We start from the raw sequence: 22,533 nt of genomic DNA on the forward strand, positions 1-22,533 counted from the left end.
GGCCGGGGTCCGGAATGCCAGGAAGCGGCAGGACCCGAAATGAAATGGGAATGACCCAACAGGTAAGTCTTAGAAGGAAACTGAGCTTTTCCTATTTCCCTTCCTTCTCACACCTTGTTTTCTTGTCTTTTCTCTCTAGGCTCTGCGAAGTGGGTGCGAATCCGGATGATCGCTGCTGAAGATGGAGGCGCCCAGGAAAGGTGAGTGAAATGCAGCGCTGCAGCGATCGAAGCGAAATGCTTTTAAAATGATGTCTTCCCTTTCAGGATCGTCGGCGTGATGTCCCCGTGATGCAGCTTTAGCAGGTAAGGTCTTCTTTCTCTCCAATTCTCTCTTATCTCCCTTTGCAGGCAACCCAGGATGCTGACAGGCGTGGCTGAAGTCCAGATGCAGGAGCTGACACGGTGAGCATCCAGTTGCGAGGAGCAGAACAACGCGAAGCGTGAGTTGCTGATCGGGCGTGGTTTAAATAGCTTTGGAAGAAGTTTCAGGCATGTATCCTTCCACCGATCAGGTATGTATCCTTCCCCGACCACACCCAGGTGGAAAGTAGTCCCACAGGTAAAGTAGTTCCATTCAGGCCTCAAAAGGGCCTGGATGTAGCAGCATGGTCTGCATCAGGTAAGTGCACATTAAAACACTTGAACACATGTCTAGCTTTATGAGCCTGGCGCCTAAGGCGCCAGGACAGGGGACCAACATGAGCCTGGCGCCTAAGGCGCCAGGACTGTGTCCAAAGGGCCCCAGCTTGGGCCCGCTGGCACTTCCCTGGGGGGAATGATGCCTGCCTCTGGGGTTGCTGGGTCGGACCTGGCTCCTTGGAGGTAGGCATCATGACAATATCATCATTTCATATAAAAAACAATGAACAATTGGGTTTAACTATGCTCTTAGCACAAAATCAACAAACTGCATTAGAGAAGCAGTTACGTTTTGCAGAATTTGTGCATTTGACAAAAGTTTTTTTTCCATGTTCCAATATCTACATGTGATACGAAATTTATGAATTATTGCAATGGAAACCTCACTGTATTTTACCAAGGCAGATAAAGGACATCGTGTGTATCCCATATACTTATAAGGAGGGTTTGTTGGCTGAAAATGCATTGCTTTGATGGTGATTGCATTTTGCTTCCACTTTGTACATATTACTGAATTAATAAAGGTGAACATTTAAGACCTGGGGCTATAGCTCAGTGGTAGAGCATTTGACTGCAGATTAAGAGGTCACTAGTTCCAATCTGGGTGCTCCCATTGTCTAACTGTTTTACCTGTAGAAATATTTTTTTAATTAAATAAATTGAAGTAAACATTTACAATCTTAGCATTTTATGAAATGAGCAACACATTTCTACATTTGAAATACTCCTGATCATCTCCTGAAACATAGGGTAAACACCATGTAACTGTTTAGGATTTCTTCGTATGATACAAGCTGTGTTTTACATTCACCCAAGTTCTACTGGTGATATTATCAGTTTGAAATAGTCCATTGGAAGCTCATATGAATGTTATAAAACTGTGGTGGAAACCAATAATATGCCCTTAATGAAATTTATTAATTTGTACAGCTGCCCAGAAGTGCACCGATGTCATTAGTTCTACAAGTTCCACACAGTCACCCACTCTATCACTTTTTAAAAAAAGGGCAGTTTTCAGCATTCAAGGGTTTATGTCATTGGTAGAGCGTATGAGTGCAGTTCAAGAAGTCCCAGTTTCATAACCATATACCCTCTTCAATAGATCCAGTTACAATGTGTTTCAACCCAATGCACTGTAAGAAACAATAGGATATATCATCATTTAGTATAAAAAACAATGAACAATTGGGTTTAACTATGCTCTTAGCACAAAATCAACAAACTGCAGTAGAGAAGGATTTACGTTTTGCAGAATTTGTGCATTTGAAAAAGGTTTTTTTTCCATGTTGCAAGATCTACATGTGAGACGAAATGTATGAATTCTTGCAATGGAAACCTCACTGTATTTTACCAAGACAGATAAAGGACATCTTGTGTACCCCTTATAGTTATAAGGATGGTTTGGTGGCTGAAAATGCATTGCTTTGATGGTGATTGCATGTGGCTTCCACTTTGTACATATTACTGAATTAATATAGGGGAACATTTCACAATTGGGGTATAGCTCCGTGGTAGAGCATTTTACTGCAAATCAAGAGGTCCCTAGTTCAAATCTGGGTGCCCCTTTCTCCAACTGTTTTACCTGTAGAAATATATTTTTAATTAAATAATTTGAAGAAAACATTTACAATCTTAGCATTTTATGTAATGAGCAACACATTTATACATTTGAAATACTCCTGATCATCTCCTGAAACATAGGGTAAACACCATGAAACTGTTTAGGATTTCTTCGTATGATACAAGCTGGGTTTTACATTCACCCAAGTTCTACTGGTGATATTATCAGTTTGAAATAGTCCATTGGAAGCTCATATGAATGTTATAAAACTGTGGTGGAAACCAATAATATGCCCTTAATGAAATGTATTAATTTGTACAGCTGACCATAAGTGAACTGATGTCATTAGTTCTACAAGTTCCATACAGTCACCCACTCTATCACCTTTTTAAAAAAGGTCAGGGGCTGCAGCAGGTGAGTGCCTTGGCTCCTCCTGGGCCACCTAAATTGAATCCAGCCGTTTTCGGCTGCCAGAGCCCCTTTGCGAGGCCTTCTTTTCTCCCCGCCTCCCTCCCGCTTGCACTTCGTGGTTCCCTCCTCCTCCCGCCAGCTGATTGGCCTTCCCCACGTGTTGCTGCAGGGCCTAGCGACCCGCAGAGGCTCCCGCTCGCCCATTCCTGAAGGGGCTGCAGCAGGTGAGTGTCTTGGCTCCTCCTGGGCCACCTAATTCGAATCCAGCCGTTTTCGGCTGCCAGAGCCCCTTTGCGAGGCCTTCTTTTCTCCCCGCCTCTCTCCCGCTTGCACTTCGTGGTTCCCTCCTCCTCCTGCCAGCTGATTGGCCTTCCCCATGTGTTGCTGCAGGGCCTAGCAACCCGCAGAGGCTCCCGCTCGCCCATTCCTGAAGGGGCTGCAGCAGGTGAGTGCCTTGGCTCCTCCTGGGCCACCTAATTCGAATCCAGCCGTTTTCGGCTGCCAGAGCCCCTTTGCGAGGCATTCTTTTCTCCCCGCCTCCCTCCCGCTTGCACTTCGTGGTTCCCTCCTCCTCCCGCCAGCTGATTGGCCTTCCCCACGTGTTGCTGCAGGGCCTAGCGACCCGCAGAGGCTCCCGCTCGCCCATTCCTGAAGGGGCTGCAGCAGGTGAGTGCCTTGGCTCCTCCTGGACCACCTAATTCGAATCCAGCCGTTTTCGGCTGCCAGAGCCCCTTTGCGAGGCCTTCTTTTCTCCCCGCCTCCCTCCCGCTTGCACTTCGTGGTTCCCTCCTCCTCCCGCCAGCTGATTGGCCTTCCCCACGTGTTGCTGCAGGGCCTAGCGACCCGCAGAGGCTCCCGCTCGCCCATTCCTGAAGGGGCTGCAGCAGGTGAGTGCCTTGGCTCCTCCTGGGCCACCTAATTCGAATCCAGGCGTTTTCGGCTGCCAGAGCCCCTTTGCGAGGCCTTCTTTTCTCCCCGCCTCCCTCCCGCTTGCACTTCGTGGTTCCCTCCTCCTCCCGCCAGCTGATTGGCCTTCCCCACGTGTTGCTGCAGGGCCTAGCGACCCGCAGAGGCTCCCGCTCGCCCATTCCTGAAGGGGCTGCAGCAGGTGAGTGCCTTGGCTCCTCCTGGGCCACCTAATTCGAATCCAGCCGTTTTCGGCTGCCAGAGCCCCTTTGCGAGGCCTTCTTTTCTCCCCGCCTCCCTCCCGCTTGCACTTCGTGGTTCCCTCCTCCTCCCGCCAGCTGATTGGCCTTCCCCACGTGTTGCTGCAGGGCCTAGCGACCCGCAGAGGCTCCCGCTCGCCCATTCCTGAAGGGGCTGCAGCAGGTGAGTGCCTTGGCTCCTCCTGGGCCACCTAATTCGAATCCAGCCGTTTCCGGCTGTCAGAGCCCCTTTGCGAGGCCTTCTTTTCTCCCTGCCTCCCTCCCGCTTGCACTTCGTGGTTCCCTCCTCCTCCCGCCAGCTGATTGGCCTTCCCCACGTGTTGCTGCAGGGCCTAGCGACCCGCAGAGGCTCCCGCTCGCCCATTCCTGAAGGTGCTGCAGCAGGTGAGTGCCTTGGCTCCTCCTGGGCCACCTAATTCGAATCCAGCCGTTTTCGGCTGCCAGAGCCCCTTTGCGAGGCCTTCTTTTCTCCCCGCCTCCCTCCCGCTTGCACTTCGTGGTTCCCTCCTCCTCCCGCCAGCTGATTGGCCTTCCCCACGTGTTGCTGCAGGGCCTAGCGACCCGCAGAGGCTCCCGCTCGCCCATTCCTGAAGGGGCTGCAGCAGGTGAGTGCCTTGGCTCCTCCTGGGCCACCTAATTCGAATCCAGCTGTTTTCGGCTGCCAGAGCCCCTTTGCGAGGCCTTCTTTTCTCCCCGCCTCCCTCCCGCTTGCACTTCGTGGTTCCCTCCTCCTCCCGCCAGCTGATTGGCCTTCCCCACGTGTTGCTGCAGGGCCTAGCGACCCGCAGAGGCTCCCGCTCGCCCATTCCTGAAGGGGCTGCAGCAGGTGAGTGCCTTGGCTCCTCCTGGGCCACCTAATTCGAATCCAGCCGTTTTCGGCTGCCAGAGCCCCTTTGCGAGGCCTTCCTTTCTCCCCGCCTCCCTCCCGCTTGCACTTCGTGGTTCCCTCCTCCTCCCGCCAGCTGATTGGCCTTCCCCACGTGTTGCTGCAGGGCCTAGCGACCCGCAGAGGCTCCCGCTCGCCCATTCCTGAAGGGGCTGCAGCAGGTGAGTGCCTTGGCTCCTCCTGGACCACCTAATTCGAATCCAGCCGTTTTCGGCTGCCAGAGCCCCTTTGCGAGGCCTTCCTTTCTCCCCGCCTCCCTCCCGCTTGCACTTCGTGGTTCCCTCCTCCTCCCGCCAGCTGATTGGCCTTCCCCACGTGTTGCTGCAGGGCCTAGCGACCCGCAGAGGCTCCCGCTCGCCCATTCCTGAAGGGGCTGCAGCAGGTGAGTGCCTTGGCTCCTCCTGGGCCACCCAATTCGAATCCAGCCGTTTTCGGCTGCCAGAGCCCCTTTGCGAGGCCTTCCTTTCTCCCCGCCTCCCTCCCGCTTGCACTTCGTGGTTCCCTCCTCCTCCCGCCAGCTGATTGGCCTTCCCCACGTGTTGCTGCAGGGCCTAGCGACCCGCAGAGGCTCCCGCTCGCCCATTCCTGAAGGGGCTGCAGCAGGTGAGTGCCTTGGCTCCTCCTGGACCACCTAATTCGAATCCAGCCATTTTCAGCTGCCAGAGCCCCTTTGCGAGGCCTTCTTTTCTCCCCGCCTCCCTCCCGCTTGCACTTCGTGGTTCCCTCCTCCTCCCGCCAGCTGATTGGCCTTCCCCACGTGTTGCTGCAGGGCCTAGCGACCCGCAGAGGCTCCCGCTCGCCCATTCCTGAAGGGGCTGCAGCAGGTGAGTGCCTTGGCTCCTCCTGGACCACCTAATTCGAATCCAGCCGTTTTCGGCTGCCAGAGCCCCTTTGCGAGGCCTTCTTTTCTCCCCGCCTCCCTCCCGCTTGCACTTTGTGGTTCCCTCCTCCTCCCGCCAGCTGATTGGCCTTCCCCACGTGTTGCTGCAGGGCCTAGAGACCCGCAGAGGCTCCCGCTCGCCCATTCCTGAAGGGGCTGCAGCAGGTGAGTGCCTTGGCTCCTCCTGGGCCACCTAATTCGAATCCAGCCGTTTTCGGCTGCCAGAGCCCCTTTGCGAGGTCTTCTTTTCTCCCCACCTCCCTCCCGCTTGCACTTCGTGGTTCCCTCCTCCTCCCGCCAGCTGATTGGCCTTCCCCACGTGTTGCTGCAGGGCCTAGCGACCCGCAGAGGCTCCCGCTCGCCCATTCCTCAAGGGGCTGCAGCAGGTGAGTGCCTTGGCCCCTCCTTGGCCACCTTTTTCTCCAAAAATGCCCCCAGGCCCCTGCGTGCCCCGAGCTCCCCAGCCCGCTTCCTGTTTCTTCCCCTCTCGCTCCCGCCTCCCATCCCGCCCCTGATTGGTTGTTTTGGCCGAGGCAGCGTCGGTGTACCGACCCGCTTCCTGCACCTGCTCCTATTTCCCATCCTAGGAGCAGGTGAGTCGGTCCCCACTTCCCCTCCTCTAAAACCTCCTCATGGTCCCACCCCCCCTCTGATAGGCCCCTCGACTTTTATCACTGGCCCGCCCAGGGCAGCCCTCTGCCCGGCAGCCCCCAGCGGCTAAGGGCCCCGAGGCCAAGGGCGGCTCCAACAGAGGCGGCTCCAAGATGTGTCTGCAGGTGTCCGCAGGGGAAGCCAATGAAGCCAGCAACTAACAGACACCACCAAAACCGTGAGTGTGGTATGGGTGGAGAGTAGAGCAATCACTCCACTGCAGAAAGCCCATGCCACTCTATCTTACCTCCAAATAACACAGACTGCCATAATGTTAGCATGTCCACTCTTAGATGGAACTGTGAAAGTTAGCATGTCCACTCTTAGATGGAATTGTGAAAGTTAGCATGTCCACTCTTAGATGAAATTGTGAAAGTTAGCATGTCCACTCTTAGATGGAATTGTGAAAGTTAGCACGTCCACTCTTAGATGGAATTGTGAAAGTTAGCATGTCCACTCTTAGATGGAATAGTGAAAGTTAGCATGTCCACTCTTAGATGGAATTGTGAAAGTTAGCATGTCCACTCTTAGATGGAATTGTGAAAGTTAGCATGTCCACTCTTAGATGGAATTGTGAAAGTTAGCATGTCCACTCTTAGATGGAATTGTGAAAGTTAGCATGTCCACTCTTAGATGGAATTGTGAAAGTTAGCATGTCCACTCTTAGATGGAATTGTGAATATTGACCTGCGTCGCATCTAGATGGAACTGTGAATATTAGCATGTGAAAGTTGCATTCACAAAGTGTCCCCTACAGCCTCTCCGTCAAGTCTGGAAATGTGCCCAATAGCCTCTCGGGTAAATGGAATTTAGAAGTGTGCCCAAGATCCCCCGTGAAAGTTGCATTTAGAAGTGCTACCACCTGTGAAAGTTGTTTAGAAGTGTGCCCAATAGCCACTCTGGAAAAATGAATTTAGAAATGTGCCCAGTAGACGCTCTGTGAAAATTGCTTTTAGAAGTGTGCACAATAGACACTCTGGAAAGTTGCACTTAGAAATGTACCCAATAACCTCGCTGTGAGATTTAGAAGTGTACCCATTAGCCCCTGTGAAAGATGCATCTAGAAGCGCTACCAATGGCTCCTGTGAAAGTTGATTTTAGAAGTGTATCCAATAGACACTCTGGAAAATTGCATTTAGAAGTGTGCCCAGTAGACGCTCTGTGAAAATTGCACTTAGACGTGTGCCCAATAACCTCGCTGTGAATTTAGTAGTGCTCCCAATAAACCACTCTGTGAAAGTTGCATTTAGAAGTGTGCCCAATAGCATCTCTGGTAAATTGAATTTAGAAGTGTTCCCAATAGCCTCGCTGGAAAAATGAATTTAGAAGTATTCCCAATAGCCTCGCTGGAAAATTGATTTTATAGTGCGCCCAGTAGCCTCTCTGTAGAAAATTGAATTTAGATACGAGTCCAATATCCTCTGTGAAAGCTGCATTTAGAAGTGCTACCAATAGCATCTGTGAAAGTTGATTTTAGAAGTGTATCCAATAGACACTCTGGAAAGTTGCATATAGAAGTTTGCCCAATAGCCTCTCTGGAAAACTGAAGTTAGAGTGCCCAGTAGACGCTCTATGAAAAATTGCGTTTAGAAGTGTACCCAATAGCCTCTGCAAGAGTTACACTTGAAGTGTGCCAATAGCATCTCTGATGAAATGAATTTAGAAGTGTTCCCAATAGACTCTGTATGGAAAATTGCACTTAGAAGTTCGCCCAGTTCCCTCTCTGGGAAAGTTGCATTCAGAAGTTTACACACTGAAAGAGCATATAACCCATCACACCACACCCCACGCTTACTCTCTCCTTTACATCACCACTCAACTAGAACACAGAGATACTATGACACCATTCGGTATAACTGTTCTCATACGAACATCCACCGCTTACTCCACATCATTCTATGTAAACACTGCTGGTCCCACACCCCCAGCCAGGCATTTTCCTCAGGCCTAACGCAGCCACATCCGTTCCGGATAAATCCTGCCAGAACAAACACATTCTCCTGATCTCTCAACCACCACACCTACCGATAAGAAGCAGCTATTACACGTGTACCGCACAAGCTGCACACATATCCGGTGCTCACACGCACCTTTTGACTCTCCCTACTCTCTCTACTGATCTGAACTTCGGTTCCCAAGGGCGTTCAACCTACCAGCGCCTTTAGACCATACCAATGGTATATAAGGCGCTATATAAGTGCAAAATAACAATAACAATAACAATAACAATTCAAGGGTTTAACTCAGTGGTAGAGCGTAGGAGTGCAGTTCAAGAAGTCCCTGTTTCATAACCATATACCCTCGTCAATAGATCCTGTTAAAATGTTTTTCAACCCAATGTACTTTAAGAAACAAAAGGATATATCATCATTTCATATAAAAAACAATGAACAATTGGGTTTAACTATGCTCTTAGCACAAAATCAACAAACTGCAGTAGAGAAGCAGTTACGTTTTGCAGAATTTGTGCATTTGACAAAAGTTTTTTTTCCATGTTCCAAGATCTACATGTGATACGAAATGTAGGAATTCTTGCAATGGAAACCTCACTGTATTTTACCAAGGTAGATAAAGGACATCTGTTGTACCCCTTATACTTATAAGGAGGGTTTGGTGGCTGAAAATGCATTGCTTTGATGGTGATTGCATGTTGCTTCCACTTTGTACATATTACTGAATAAATAAAGGTGAACATTTCAGAAATGGGGGTATAGCTCAGGGGTAGAGGATTTCACTGCAGATCAAAAGGACTCTAGTTCAAATATGGGTGCCCCCTTGTCCATCTGTTTTACCTGTAGAAATATTTTTTTAATTAAATAAATTGAAGTAAACATTTACAATCTTAGCATTTTATGTAATAAGCAACACATTTCTACATTTGAAATACTCCTGATCATCACCTGAAACATAGGGTAAACACCATTAAGCTGTTTAGGATTTCTTCATATGATACAAGCTGTGTTTTACATTCACCCAAGTTCTACTGGTGATATTATCAGTTTGAAATAGTCCATTGGAAGTTCATATGAATGTTATAAAACTGTGGTGGAAACCAATAATATGCCCTTAATGAAATGTATTAATTTGTACAACTGACCAGAAGTGCACTTATGTCATTAGTTCTACAAGTTCCATACAGTCACCCACTCTATCACCTTTTTAAAAAAGGGCAGTTTTCAACGTTGAAGGGTTTATGTCAGTGGTAGAGCGTAGGAGTGCCTTTCAAGAAGTTCCTGTTTCATAACCATATACCCTCTTCAATAGATCCTGTTAAAATGTTTTTCAACCCAATGCACTGTAAGAAACAATAGGATATATCATCATTTCATATACAAAACAATGAACAATTGGGTTTAACTATGCTCTTAGCACAAAATCAACAAACTGCAGTAGAGAAGCAGTTACATTTTGCAGAATGTGTGCATTTGACAAAAGATTTTCTTTCCATCTTCCAAGATCTACATGTGATACGAAATGTATGACTTCTTGCCATGGAAACCTCAATGTATTTTACCAAGGCAGATAAAGGACATCCTTTGCACCCCATATACTTATAAGGAGGGTTTGGTGGCTGAAAATGCATTGCTTTGATGGTGATTGCATGTTGCTTGCACTTTGTACATATTACAGAATAAATAAATGTGAATTTCTCAGAACTGGGGGTATAGCTCAGTGGTAGAGCATTTGACTGCAGATCAAGAGGTCCCTAGTTCAAATCTGGGTGCCCCATTGTCCATCTGTTTTAATTGTAGAAATATTTTTTTAATTAAATAAATTGAAGAAAACATTTACAATCTCAGCATTTTATGTAATGAGCTACACATTTCTACATTTGAAATACTCCTGATCATCTCCTGAAACATAGGGTAAACACCATTAAGCTGTTTCGGATTTCTTCGTATGATACAAGCTGTGTATTACATTCACCCAAGTTCTACTGGTGATATTATCAGTTTGAATTAGTCCATTGGAAGCTCATATGAATGTTATAAATCTGTGGTGGAAACCAATAATATGCCCTTAATGAAATGTATTAATTTGTACAGCTGACCAGAAGTGCACTGATGTCATTAGTTCTACAAGTTCCATACAGTCACCCACTCTATCACTTTTTTAAAAAAGGGCAGTTTTCAGCATTCAAGGGTTTATGTCAGTGGTAGAGGGTAGGAAGCAGTTCAAGAAGTCCCTGTTTCATAACCATATACCCTCTTCAATAGATCCTGTTAACATGTTTTTCAACCCAATGCACTGTAAGAAACAATAGGATATATCATCATTTCATATACAAAACAATGAACAAATGGGTTTAACTATGCTCTTAGCACAAAATCAACAAACTGCAGTAGAGAAGCAGTTACATTTTGCAGAATTTGTGCATTTGACAAAACATTTTTTTTCCATGTTCCAAGATCTACATGTGATACCAAATGTATGACTTCTTGCAATGGAAACCTCACTGTATTTTACCAAGGCAGATAAAGGACATCTTGTGTACCCCTTATAGTTATGAGGAGGGTTTGCTGGCTGAAAATGCATTGCTTTGATGGTGATTGCATGTTGCTTCCACTTTGTACATATTACTGAATTAATTTAGGTAAACATTTCAGAATTGGGGGTATAGCTCTGTGGTAGAGCGTTTCATTGCATAACAAGAGGTCCCTCGTTCAAATCTGGGTGCCCCCATGTCCACATGTTTTACCTGTAGAAACATTTTTTTAATTAAATAAATTGAAGTAAACATTTACAATCTTAGCATTTTATGTAATGAGCAACACATTTCTACATTTGAAATACTTTTGATCATCACCTGAAACATAGGGTGAACACCATTAAGCTGTTTAGGATTTCTTCATATGATACAAGCTGTGTTTTACATTCACCCAAGTTCTACTGGTGATATTATCAGTTTGAAATAGTCCATTGGAAGCTCATATGAATGTTATAAAACTGTGGTGGAAACCAATAACATGCCCTTAATTAAATGTATTAATTTGTACAGCTGACCAGAAGTGCACTGATGTCATTAGTTCTACAAGTTCCATACAGTCACCCACTCTATCACCTTTTTAAAAAAGGGCAGTTTTCAGCATTCAAGGGTTTAACTCAGTGGTAGAGCGTAGGAGTGCAGTTCAAGAAGTCCCTCTTTCATAACCATATACCCTTGTCAATATATCCTGTTAACATGTTTTTCAACCAAATGCTCTGTAAGAAACAATAAGATATATCATCATTTCATATAAAAAACAATGAACAATTGGGTTTAACTATGCTCTTAGCAGAAAATCAACAAACTGCAGTAGAGAAGCAGTTACGTTTTGCAGAATTTGTGCATTTGACAAAAGTTTTTTTTCCATGTTCCAAGATCTACATGTGATACGAAATGTATGAATTCTTGCAATGGAAACCTCACTGTATTTTACCAAGGCAGATAAAGGACATCTTTTGTACCCCTTATACTTATAAGGAGGGTTTGGTGGCTGAAAATGCATTGCTTTGATGGTGATTGAATGTTGCTTCCACTTTGTACATATTACTGAATAAATAAAGTGGAAAATTTCAGAAGTGGGGCTATAGCTCAGTGGTAGAGCATTTGACTGCAGATCAAGAGGTCCCTAGTTCAAATCTGGGTGCCCCCTTATCCAACTGTTTTACCTGTAGAAATATTTGTTTAATTAAATAAATTGAAGAAAACATTTACAATATTATCATTTTATGTAATGAGCAACACATTTCTACATTTGAAATACTCCTGATCATCTCCTGAAACATAGGGTAAACACCATGAAACTGTTTAGGATTTCTTCATATGATACAAGCTGTGTTTTACATTCACCCAAGTTCTACTGGTGATATTATCAGTTTGAAATAGTCCATTGGAAGCTCATATGAATGTTATAAAACTATGGTGGAAACCAATAATATGCCCTTAATGAAATGTATTAATTTGTACAGCTGACCAGAAGTGCACTGATGTCATTAGTTCTACAAGTTCCATACAGTCACCCACTCTATCACCTTTTTTAAAAAAGTGCAGTTTTCAGCATTCAAGGGTTTAACTCAGTGGTAGAGCATAGGAGTGCAGTTCAAGAAATCCCTGTTTCATAATCATATACCCTCGTCAATAGATCCTGTTAAAATGTTTTTCAACCCAATGTACTGTAAGAAACAAAAGGATATATCATCATTTCATATAAAAAACAATGAACAATTGGGTTTAACTATGCTCTTAGCACAAAATCAACAAACTGCAGTAGAGAAGCAGTTACGTTTTGCAGAATTTGTGCATTTGACAAAAGTTTTTTTTTCCATGTTCCAAGATCTACATGTGATACGAAATGTATGAATTCTTGCAATGGAAATCTCACTATATTTTACCAAGGCAGATAAAGGACATCGTTTGTACCCCTTATACTTATAAGGAGGGTTTGGTGGCTGAAAATGCATTGCTTTGATGGTGATTGCATGTTGCTTCCACTTTGTACATATTACTGAATAAGTAAAGGTGAACATTTCAGAAATGGGGTTATAGCTCAGGGATAGAGCATTTCACTGCAGATCAAGAGGTCCCTAGTTCAAATCTGGGTGCCCCCTTATCCAACTGTTTTACCTGTAGAAATATTTTTTTAATTAGATAAATTGAAGTAAACATTTACAATCTTAGCATTTTATGTAATGAGCAACACATTTCTACATTTGAAATACTCCTGATCATCACCTGAAACATAGGGTAAACACCATTAAGATGTTTAGGATTTCTTCATATGATACAAGCTGTGCTTTACATTCACCCAAGTTCTACTGGTGATATGATCAGTTTGAACTAGGCCATTGGAAGCTCATATGAATGTTATAAAACTGTGGTGGAAACAAATAATATGCCCTTAATGAAATGTATTAATTTGTACTGCTGACCAGAAGTGCTCTGATGTCATGAGTTCTACAAGTTCCGTAGAGTCACCCAGTCTATCACCTTTTTAAAAAAGGGCAGTTTTCAACATTGAAGGGTTTATGTCAGTGGTAGAGCGTAGGAGTGTAGTTCAAGAAGTCCCTGTTTCATAACCATATACCTTCTTCAATAGATCCTGTTAAAATGTTTTTCAACCCAATGCACTGTAAGAAACAATAGGATATATCATCATTTCATATACAAAACAATGAACAATTGGGTTTAACTATGCTCTTAGCACAAAATCACCAAACTGCAGTAGAGAAGCAGTTACATTTTGCAGTATTTGTCCATTTGACAAAAGATTTGTTTTCCATGTTCCAAGATCTACATGTGATACGAAATGTATGAATTCCTGCAATGGAAACCTCACTGTATTTTACCAAGGCAGATAAAGGACATCTTTTGTACCCCTTATACTTATAAGAAGGGTTTGGTGGCTGAAAATGCATTGCATTGATGGTGATTGCATGTTGCTTCCACTTTGTACATATTACTGAATAAATAAAGGTGAACATTTCAGAAATGGGGGTATAGCTCAGGGGTAGAGCATTTCACTGCAGATTAAAAGGTCCCTAGTTCAAATCAGGGTGCCCCCTTGTCCAACTGTTTTACCTGTAGAAATATGTTTTTAATTAAATAAATTGAAGTAAACATTTACAATCTTAGCATTTTATGTAATGAGCAACAGATTTCTACATTTGAAATACTCCTGATCATCATCTGAAACATAGGGTAAACACCGTTAAGTTGTTTAGAATTTCTTCATATGATAGAAGCTGTGTTTTACATTCACCCAAGTTCTACTGGTGATATGATTAGTTTGAAATAGTCCATTGGAAGCTCATATGAATGTTATAAAACTGTGGTGGAAACCAATAATATGCCCTTAATGAAATGTATTAATTTGTGCAGCTGACCAGAAGTGCACTGATGTCATTAGTTCTACAAGTTCCATACAGTCACCCACTCTATCACCTTTTTAAAAAAGGGCAGTTTTCAGCATTCAAGGGTTTATGTCAGTGGTAGAGCGTGGGAGTGCTTTTCAAGAAGTTCCTGTTTCATAACCATATACCCTCTTCAATAGATCCTGTTAAAATGGTTTTCAACCCAATGCACTGTAAGAAACTATAGGATATATCATCATTTCATATACAAAACAATGAACAATTGGGTTTAACTATGCTCTTAGCACAAAATCAACAAACTGCAGTAGAGAAGCAGTTACATTTTGCAGAATTTGTGCATTTGACAAAAGATTTTTTTCCATGTTCCAAGATCTACATGTGATACGAAATGTATGAATTCTTGCAATGGAAACCTCACTGTATTTTACCAAGGCAGATAAGGACATCCTTCGCACCCCACATACTTATAAGGAAGGTTTGGTGGCTGAAAATGTATTGCTTTGATGGTGATTGCATGTTGCTTGCACTTTGTACATATTACTGAATTAATAAAAGTGAACTTTTCAGAACTGGGGGTATAGCTCCGTGGTAGAGCATTTGCCTGCAGATTAAGAGGTCTCTAGCCCAAATCTGGGTGCTCCCTTGTTCAACTGTTTTACCTGTAGAAATATTTTTTTAATTAAATAAATTGAAGAAAACATTTACAATCTTAGCATTTTATGTAATGAGCAACACATCTCTACATTTGAATTACTCCTGAAACATAGGGTCAACACCATGAAACTGTTTAGGATTTCTTCATATGATACAAGCTGTGTTTTACATTCACCCAATTTCTACTGGTGATATTATCAGTTTGAAATAGTCCATTGGAAGCTCATATGAATGTTATAAAACTGTGGTGGAAACCAATAACATGCCCTTAATTAAATGTATTAATTTGTACAGCTGACCAGAAGTGCACTGATGTCATTAGTTCCACAAGTTCCATACAGTCACCCACTCTATCACCTTTTTAAAAAAAGGCAGTTTTCAGCATTCAAGGGTTTAACTCAGTGGTAGAGCGTAGGAGTGCAGTTCAAGAAGTCCCTCTTTAATAACCATATACCCTTGTCAATATATCCTGTTAAAATGTTTTTCAACCCAATGCACTGTAAGAAACAATAAGATATATCATCATTTCATATAAAAAACAATGAACAATTGGGTTTAACTATGCTCTTAGCAGAAAATCAACAAACTGCAGTAGAGAAGCAGTTACGTTTTGCAGAATTTGTGCATTTGACAAAAGTTTTTTTTCCATGTTCCAAGATCTACATGTGATACGAAATGTATGAATTCTTGCAATGGAAACCTCACTGTATTTTACCAAAGCAGATAAAGGCCATCTTTTGTACCCCTTATACTTATAAGGAGGGTTTGGTGGCTGAAAATGTATTGCTTTGATGGTGATTGCATGTTGCTTCCACTTTGTACATATTACTGAATAAATAAAGGTGAACATTTCGGAAATGGGGTTATAGCTCAGGGATAGAGCATTTCACTGCAGATCAAGAGGTCCCTAGTTCAAATCTGGGTGCCCCCTTATCCAACTGTTTTACCTGTAGAAATATTTTTTTAATTAGATAAATTGAAGTAAACATTTACAATCTTAGCATTTTATGTAATGAGCAACACATTTCTACATTTGAAATACTCCTGATCATCACCTGAAACATAGGGTAAACACCATTAAGATGTTTAGGATTTCTTCATATGATACAAGCTGTGCTTTACATTCACCCAAGTTCTACTGGTGATATGATCAGTTTGAACTAGTCCATTGGAAGCTCATATGAATGTTATAAAACTGTGGTGGAAACCAATAGTATGCCCTTAATGAAATTTATTAATTTGTACTGCTGACCAGAAGTGCTCTGATGTCATGAGTTCTACAAGTTCCGTAGAGTCACCCAGTCTATCACCTTTTTAAAAAAGGGCAGTTTTCAACATTGAAGGGTTTATGTCAGTGGTAGAGCGTAGGAGTGTAGTTCAAGAAGTCCCTGTTTCATAACCATATACCTTCTTCAATAGATCCTGTTAAAATGTTTTTCAACCCAATGCACTGTAAGAAACAATAGGATATATCAACATTTCATATACAAAACAATGAACAATTGGGTTTAACTATGCTCTTAGCACAAAATCACCAAACTGCAGTAGAGAAGCAGTTACATTTTGCAGTATTTGTCCATTTGACAAAAGATTTGTTTTCCATGTTCCAAGATCTACATGTGATACGAAATGTATGAATTCTTGCAATGGAAACCTCACTGTATTTTACCAAGGCAGATAAAGGACATCTTTTGTACCCCTTATACTTATAAGGAGGGTTTGGTGGCTGAAAATGCATTGCTTTGATGGTGATTGCATGTTGCTTCCCCTTTGTACATATTACTGAATAAATAAAGGTGAACATTTCAGAAATGGGGGTATAGCTCAGGGGTAGAGCATTTCACTGCAGATCAAAAAGTCCCTAGTTCAAATCTGGGTGCCCCCTTGTCCAACTGTTTTACCTGTAGAAATATTTTTTAATTAAATAAATTGAAGTAAGCATTTACAATCTTAGCATTTTATGTAATGAGCAACACATTTCTACGTTTCAAATACTCCTGATCATCACCTGAAACATAGGGTAAACACCATTAAGCTGTTTAGGATTTCTTTGTATGATACAAGCTGTGTTTTACATTCACCCAAGTTCTACTGGTGATATTATCAGTTTGAAATAGTCCATTGGAAGCTCATATGAATGTTATAAAACTGTGGTGGAAACCAATATTATGCCCTTAATGAAATGTATTAATTTGTACTGCTGACCAGAAGTGCTCTGATGCCATTAGTTCTACAAGTTCCGTAGAGTCACCCAGTCTATCACCTTTTTAAAAAAGGGCAGTTTTCAACATTGAAGGGTTTATGTCAGTGGTAGAGCGTAGGAGTGTAGTTCAAGAAGTCCCTGTTTCATAACCATATACCCTCTTCAATAGATCCTGTTAAAATGTTTTTCAACCCAATGCACTGTAAGAAACAATAGGATATATCATCATTTCATATACAAAACAATGAACAGTTGGGTTTAACTATGCTCTTAGCACAAAATCACCAAACTGCAGTAGAGAAGCAGTTACATTTTGCAGAATTTGTGCATTTGACAAAAGTTTTTTTCCATGTTCCAAGATCTACATGTGATACGAAATGTATGATTCTTGCAATGGAAACCTCACTGTATTTTACCAAGGCAGATAAAGGACATCTTTTGTACCCCTTATACTTACAAGGAGGGTTTGGTGGCTGAAAATGCATTGCTTTGATGGTGATTGCATGTTGTTTCCACTTTATACATATTACTGAATAAATAAAGATGAAAAAATTCAGAAATGGGGGTATAGCTCAGGGGTAGACCATTTCACTGCAGATCAAAAGGTCCCTAGTTCAAAACTGGGTGCCCCCTTGTCCAACTGTTTTACCTGTAGAAATATTTTTTTAATTAAATAAATTGAAGTAAACATTTACAATCTTAGCATGTTATGTAATGAGCAACACATTTCTACATCTGAAATACTCCTGATCATCACCTGAAACATAGGGTAAACACCACTAAGCTGTTTAGGATTTCTTCATATGATACAAGCTGTGTTTTACATTCCCCCAAGTTCTACTGGTGATATGATTAGTTTGAAATAGTCCATTGGAAGCTCATATGAATGTTATAAAACTGTGGTGGAAACCAATAATATGCCCTTAATGAAATGTATTAATTTGTACAGCTGACCAGAAGTGCACTGATGTCATTAGTTCTACAAGTTCCATACAGTCACCCACTCTATCACCTTTTTAAAAAAGGGCAGTTTTCAGCATTCAAGGGTTTATGTCAGTGGTAGAGCGTAGGAGTGCTTTTCAAGAAGTCCCTGTTTCATAACCATATACCCTCTTCAATAGATCCTGTTAAAATGTTTTTCAACCCAATGCACTGTAAGAAACAATAGGATATATCATCATTTCATATACAAAACAATGAATAATTGGGTTAAACTATGCTCTTAGCACAAAATCAACAAAATGCAGTAGAGAAGCAGTTACATTTTGCAGAATGTGTGCATTTGACAAAAGATTTTTATTTTCCATGTTCGAAGATCTACATGTGATACGAAATGTATGAATTATTGCAATGGAAACCTCACTGTATTTTACCAAGGCAGATAAAGGACATCTTTTGTACCCCATTCACTTATAAGGAGGGTTTGGTGGCTGAAAATGCATTGCTTTGATGGTGATTGCATGTTGCTTCCACTTTGTACATATTACTGAATAAATATAGGGGAAAATTTCAGAAATGGGGGTATAGCTCAGTGGTAGAGCATTTGACTGCAGATCAAGAGGTACCAAGTTCAAATCTAGGTGCCCCTTTGATCAACTGTTTTACCTGTAGAAATATTTTTTTAATTATATAAATTGAAGAAAACATTTACAATCTCAGCATTTTATGTAATGAGCAACACATTTCTACATTTGAAATACACCTGATCATCTCCTGAAACATGGGGTAAACACCATGAAACTGTTTAGGATTTCTTCATATGATACAAGCTGTGTTTTACATTCACCCAAGTTCTACTGGTGATATTATCAGTTTAAAATAGTCCATTGGAAGCTCATATGAATGTTATAAAGCTGTGGTGGAAACCAATAATATGCCCTTAATGAAATGTATTAATTTGTACAGCTGACCAGAAGTGCACTGATGTCATTAGTTCTACAGGTTCCATACCGTCACCCACTCTATCACCTTTTTAAAAAAGGGCAGTTTTCAGCATTCAAGGGTTTAACTCAGTGGTAGAGAATAGGAGTGCAGTTCAAGAAGTCCCTGTTTCATAACCATATACCCTTGTCAATAGATCCTGTTAAAATGTGTTTCAACCCAATGCACTGTAAGAAACAATAGGATATATCTTCATTTCATATAAAAAAAAATGAACAATTGGGTTTAACTATGCTCTTAGCACAAAATCAACAAACTGCAGTAGAGAAGTAGTTAAGTTTTGCAGAATTTGTGCATTTGACAAAAGTTTTTTTTCCATGTTCCAAGATCTACATGTGATACGAAATGTATGATTCTTGCAATGGAAACCTCACTGTATTTTACCAAGGCAGATAAAGGACGTCTTTTGTACCCCTTATACTTACAAGGAGGGTTTGGTGGCTGAACATGCATTGCTTTGATGGTGATTGCATGTTGCTTCCACTTTATACATATTACTGAATAAATAAAGATGGACAATTCTGAAATGGTGGTATAGCTCAGGGGTAGAGCATTTCACTGCAGATCAACAGGTCCCTAGTTCAAATCTGGGTGCCCCCTTATCCAACTTTTTTACCTGTAGAAATATGTTTTTAATTAAATAAACTGAAGTAAACATTTACAATCTTAGCATTTTATGTAATGAGCAACACATTTCTACATTTGAAATACTCATGATCATCACCTGAAACATAGGGTAAACACAATTAACATGTTTAGGATTTCTTCATATGATACAAGCTGTGCTTTACATTCACCCAAGTTCTACTGGTGATATGATCAGTTTGAACTAGTCCATTGGAAGCTCATATGAATGTTATAAAACTGTGGTGGAAACCAATAATATGCCCTTAATGAAATGTATTAATTTGTACTGCTGACCAGAAGTGCTCTGATGTCAAGAGTTCTACAAGTTCCGTAGAGTCACCCAGTCTATCACCTTTTTAAAAAAGGGCAGTTTTCAACATTGAAGGGTTTATGTCAGTGGTAGAGCGTAGGAGTGTAGTTCAAGAAGTCCCTGTTTCATAACCATATACCTTCTTCAATAGATCCTGTTAAAATGTTTTTCAACCCAATGCACTGTAAGAAACAATAGGATATATCATCATTTCATATACAAAACAATGAACAATTGGGTTTAACTATGCTCTTAGCACAAAATCACCAAACTGCAGTAGAGAAGCAATTACATTTTGCAGTATTTGTCCATTTGACAAAAGATTTGTTTTCCATGTTCCAAGATCTACATGTGATACGAAATGTATGAATTCTTGCAATGGAAACCTCACTGTATTTTACCAAGGCAGATAAAGGACATCTTTTGTACCCCTTATACTTATAAGGAGGGTTTGGTGGCTGAAAATGCATTGCTTTGATGGTGATTGCATGTTGCTTCCACTTTGTACATATTACTGAATAAATATAGGTGAACATTTCAGAAATGGGGGTATAGCTCAGGGGTAGAGCATTTCACTGCAGATCAAAAAGTCCCTAGTTCAAATCTGGGTGCCCCCTTGTCCAACTGTTTTACCTGTAGAAATATTTTTTAATTAAATAAATTGAAGTAAGCATTTACAATCTTAGCATTTTATGTAATGAGCAACACATTTCTACGTTTCAAATACTCCTGATCATCACCTGAAACATAGGGTAAACACCATTAAGCTGTTTAGGATTTCTTTGTATGATACAAGCTGTGTTTTACATTCACCCAAGTTCTACTGGTGATATTATCAGTTTGAAATAGTCCATTGGAAGCTCATATGAATGTTATAAAACGGTGGTGGAAACCAATAATATGCCCTTAATGAAATGTATTAATTTGTACTGCTGACCAGAAGTGCTCTGATGCCATTAGTTCTACAAGTTCCGTAGAGTCACCCAGTCTATCACCTTTTTAAAAAAGGGCAGTTTTCAACATTGAAGGGTTTATGTCAGTGGTAGAGCGTAGGAGTGTAGTTCAAGAAGTCCCTGTTTCATAACCATATACCCTCTTCAATAGATCCTGTTAAAATGTTTTTCAACCCAATGCACTGTAAGAAACAATAGGATATATCATCATTTCATATACAAAACAATGAACAGTTGGGTTTAACTATGCTCTTAGCACAAAATCACCAAACTGCAGTAGAGAAGCAGATACATTTTGCAGAATTTGTGCATTTGACAAAGGTTTTTTTCCATGTTCCAAGATCTACATGTGATATGAAATGTATGATTCTTGCAATGGAAACCTCACTGTATTTTACCAAGGCAGATAAAGGACATCTTTTGTACCCCTTATACTTACAAGGAGGGTTTGGTGGCTGAACATGCATTGCTTTGATGGTGATTGCATGTTGCTTCCACTTTATACATATTACTGAATAAATAAAGAAGAACAATTCAGAAATGGGGGTATAGCTCAGGGGTAGAGCATTTCACTGCAGATCAAAAGGTCCCTAGTTCAAATCTGGGTGCCCCCTTGTCCAACTGTTTTACCTGTAGAAATATGTTTTTAATTAAATAAACTGAAGTAAACATTTACAATCTTAGCATTTTATGTAATGAGCAACACATTTCTACATTTGAAATACTCCTGATCATCATCTGAAACATAGGGTAAACACCATTAAGCTGTTTAGGATTTCTTCATATGATACAAGCTGTGTTTTACATTCACCCAAGTTCTACTGGTGATATGATTAGTTTGAAATAGTCCATTGGAAGCTCATATGAATGTTATAAAACTGTGGTGGAAACCAATAATATGCCCTTAATGAAATGTATTAATTTGTACATCTCACCAGAAGTGCACTGATGTCATTAGTTCTACAAGTTCCATACAGTCACCCACTCTATCACCTTTTTAAAAAAGGGCAGTTTTCAACATTGAAGGATTTATGTCAGTGGTAGAGCGTAGGAGTGTAGTTCAAGAAGTCCCTGTTTCATAACCATATACCCTCGTCAATAGATCCTGTTAAAATGTTTTTCAACCCAATGCACTGTAAGAAACAATAGGATATATATTCATTTCATATACAAAACAATGAACAATTGGGTTTAACTATGCTCTTAGCACAAAATCAACAAACTGCAGTAGAGAAGCAGTTACATTTTGCAGTATTTGTCCATTTGACAAAAGATTTGTTTTCCATGTTCCAAGATCTACATGTGATACGAAATGTATGAATTCCTGCAATGGAAACCTCACTGTATTTTACCAAGGCAGATAAAGGACATCTTTTGTACCCCTTATACTTATAAGGAGGGTTTGGTGGCTGAAAATGCATTGCTTTGATGGTGATTGCATGTTGCTTCCACTTTGTACATATTACTGAATAAATAAAGGTGAACTTTTCAGAAATGGGGTTATAGCTCAGGGGTAGAGCATTTCACTGCAGATCAAAAAGTCCCTAGTTCAAATCTGGGTGCCCCTGTGTCCAACTGTTTTACCTGTAGAAATATTTTTTTAATTAAATAAATTGAAGTAAGCATTTACAATCTTAGCATTTTATGTAATGAGCAACACATTTCTACATTTGAAATACTCCTGATCATCACCTGAAACATAGGGTAAACACCATTAAGCTGTTTAGGATTTCTTTGTATGATACAAGCTGTGTTTTACATTCACCCAAGTTCTACTGGTGATATTATCTGTTTG

The 22,533-nt window shown here is 41.3% G+C and overlaps 2 non-coding genes across 2 annotated transcripts; both read left to right on the forward strand.

Annotated features, from left to right (window-relative positions):
- The first annotated feature begins 9,853 nt into the window (after nt 1–9,853).
- TRNAC-GCA (transfer RNA cysteine (anticodon GCA)) lies at nt 9,854–9,926 on the forward strand. Its single transcript has one exon. It is a non-coding gene; the product is annotated as a tRNA-Cys (tRNA).
- A 1,834-nt stretch (nt 9,927–11,760) lies between these two features.
- TRNAC-GCA (transfer RNA cysteine (anticodon GCA)) lies at nt 11,761–11,832 on the forward strand. The gene has a single exon. It is a non-coding gene; the product is annotated as a tRNA-Cys (tRNA).
- Nucleotides 11,833–22,533: the final 10,701 nt, after the last annotated feature.

This window comes from Ambystoma mexicanum, chromosome 4q (assembly GCF_040938575.1).
Source record: "Ambystoma mexicanum isolate Mex_15411 chromosome 4q, UKY_AmexF1_1, whole genome shotgun sequence".
NCBI lineage: Eukaryota > Metazoa > Chordata > Amphibia > Caudata > Ambystomatidae > Ambystoma > Ambystoma mexicanum.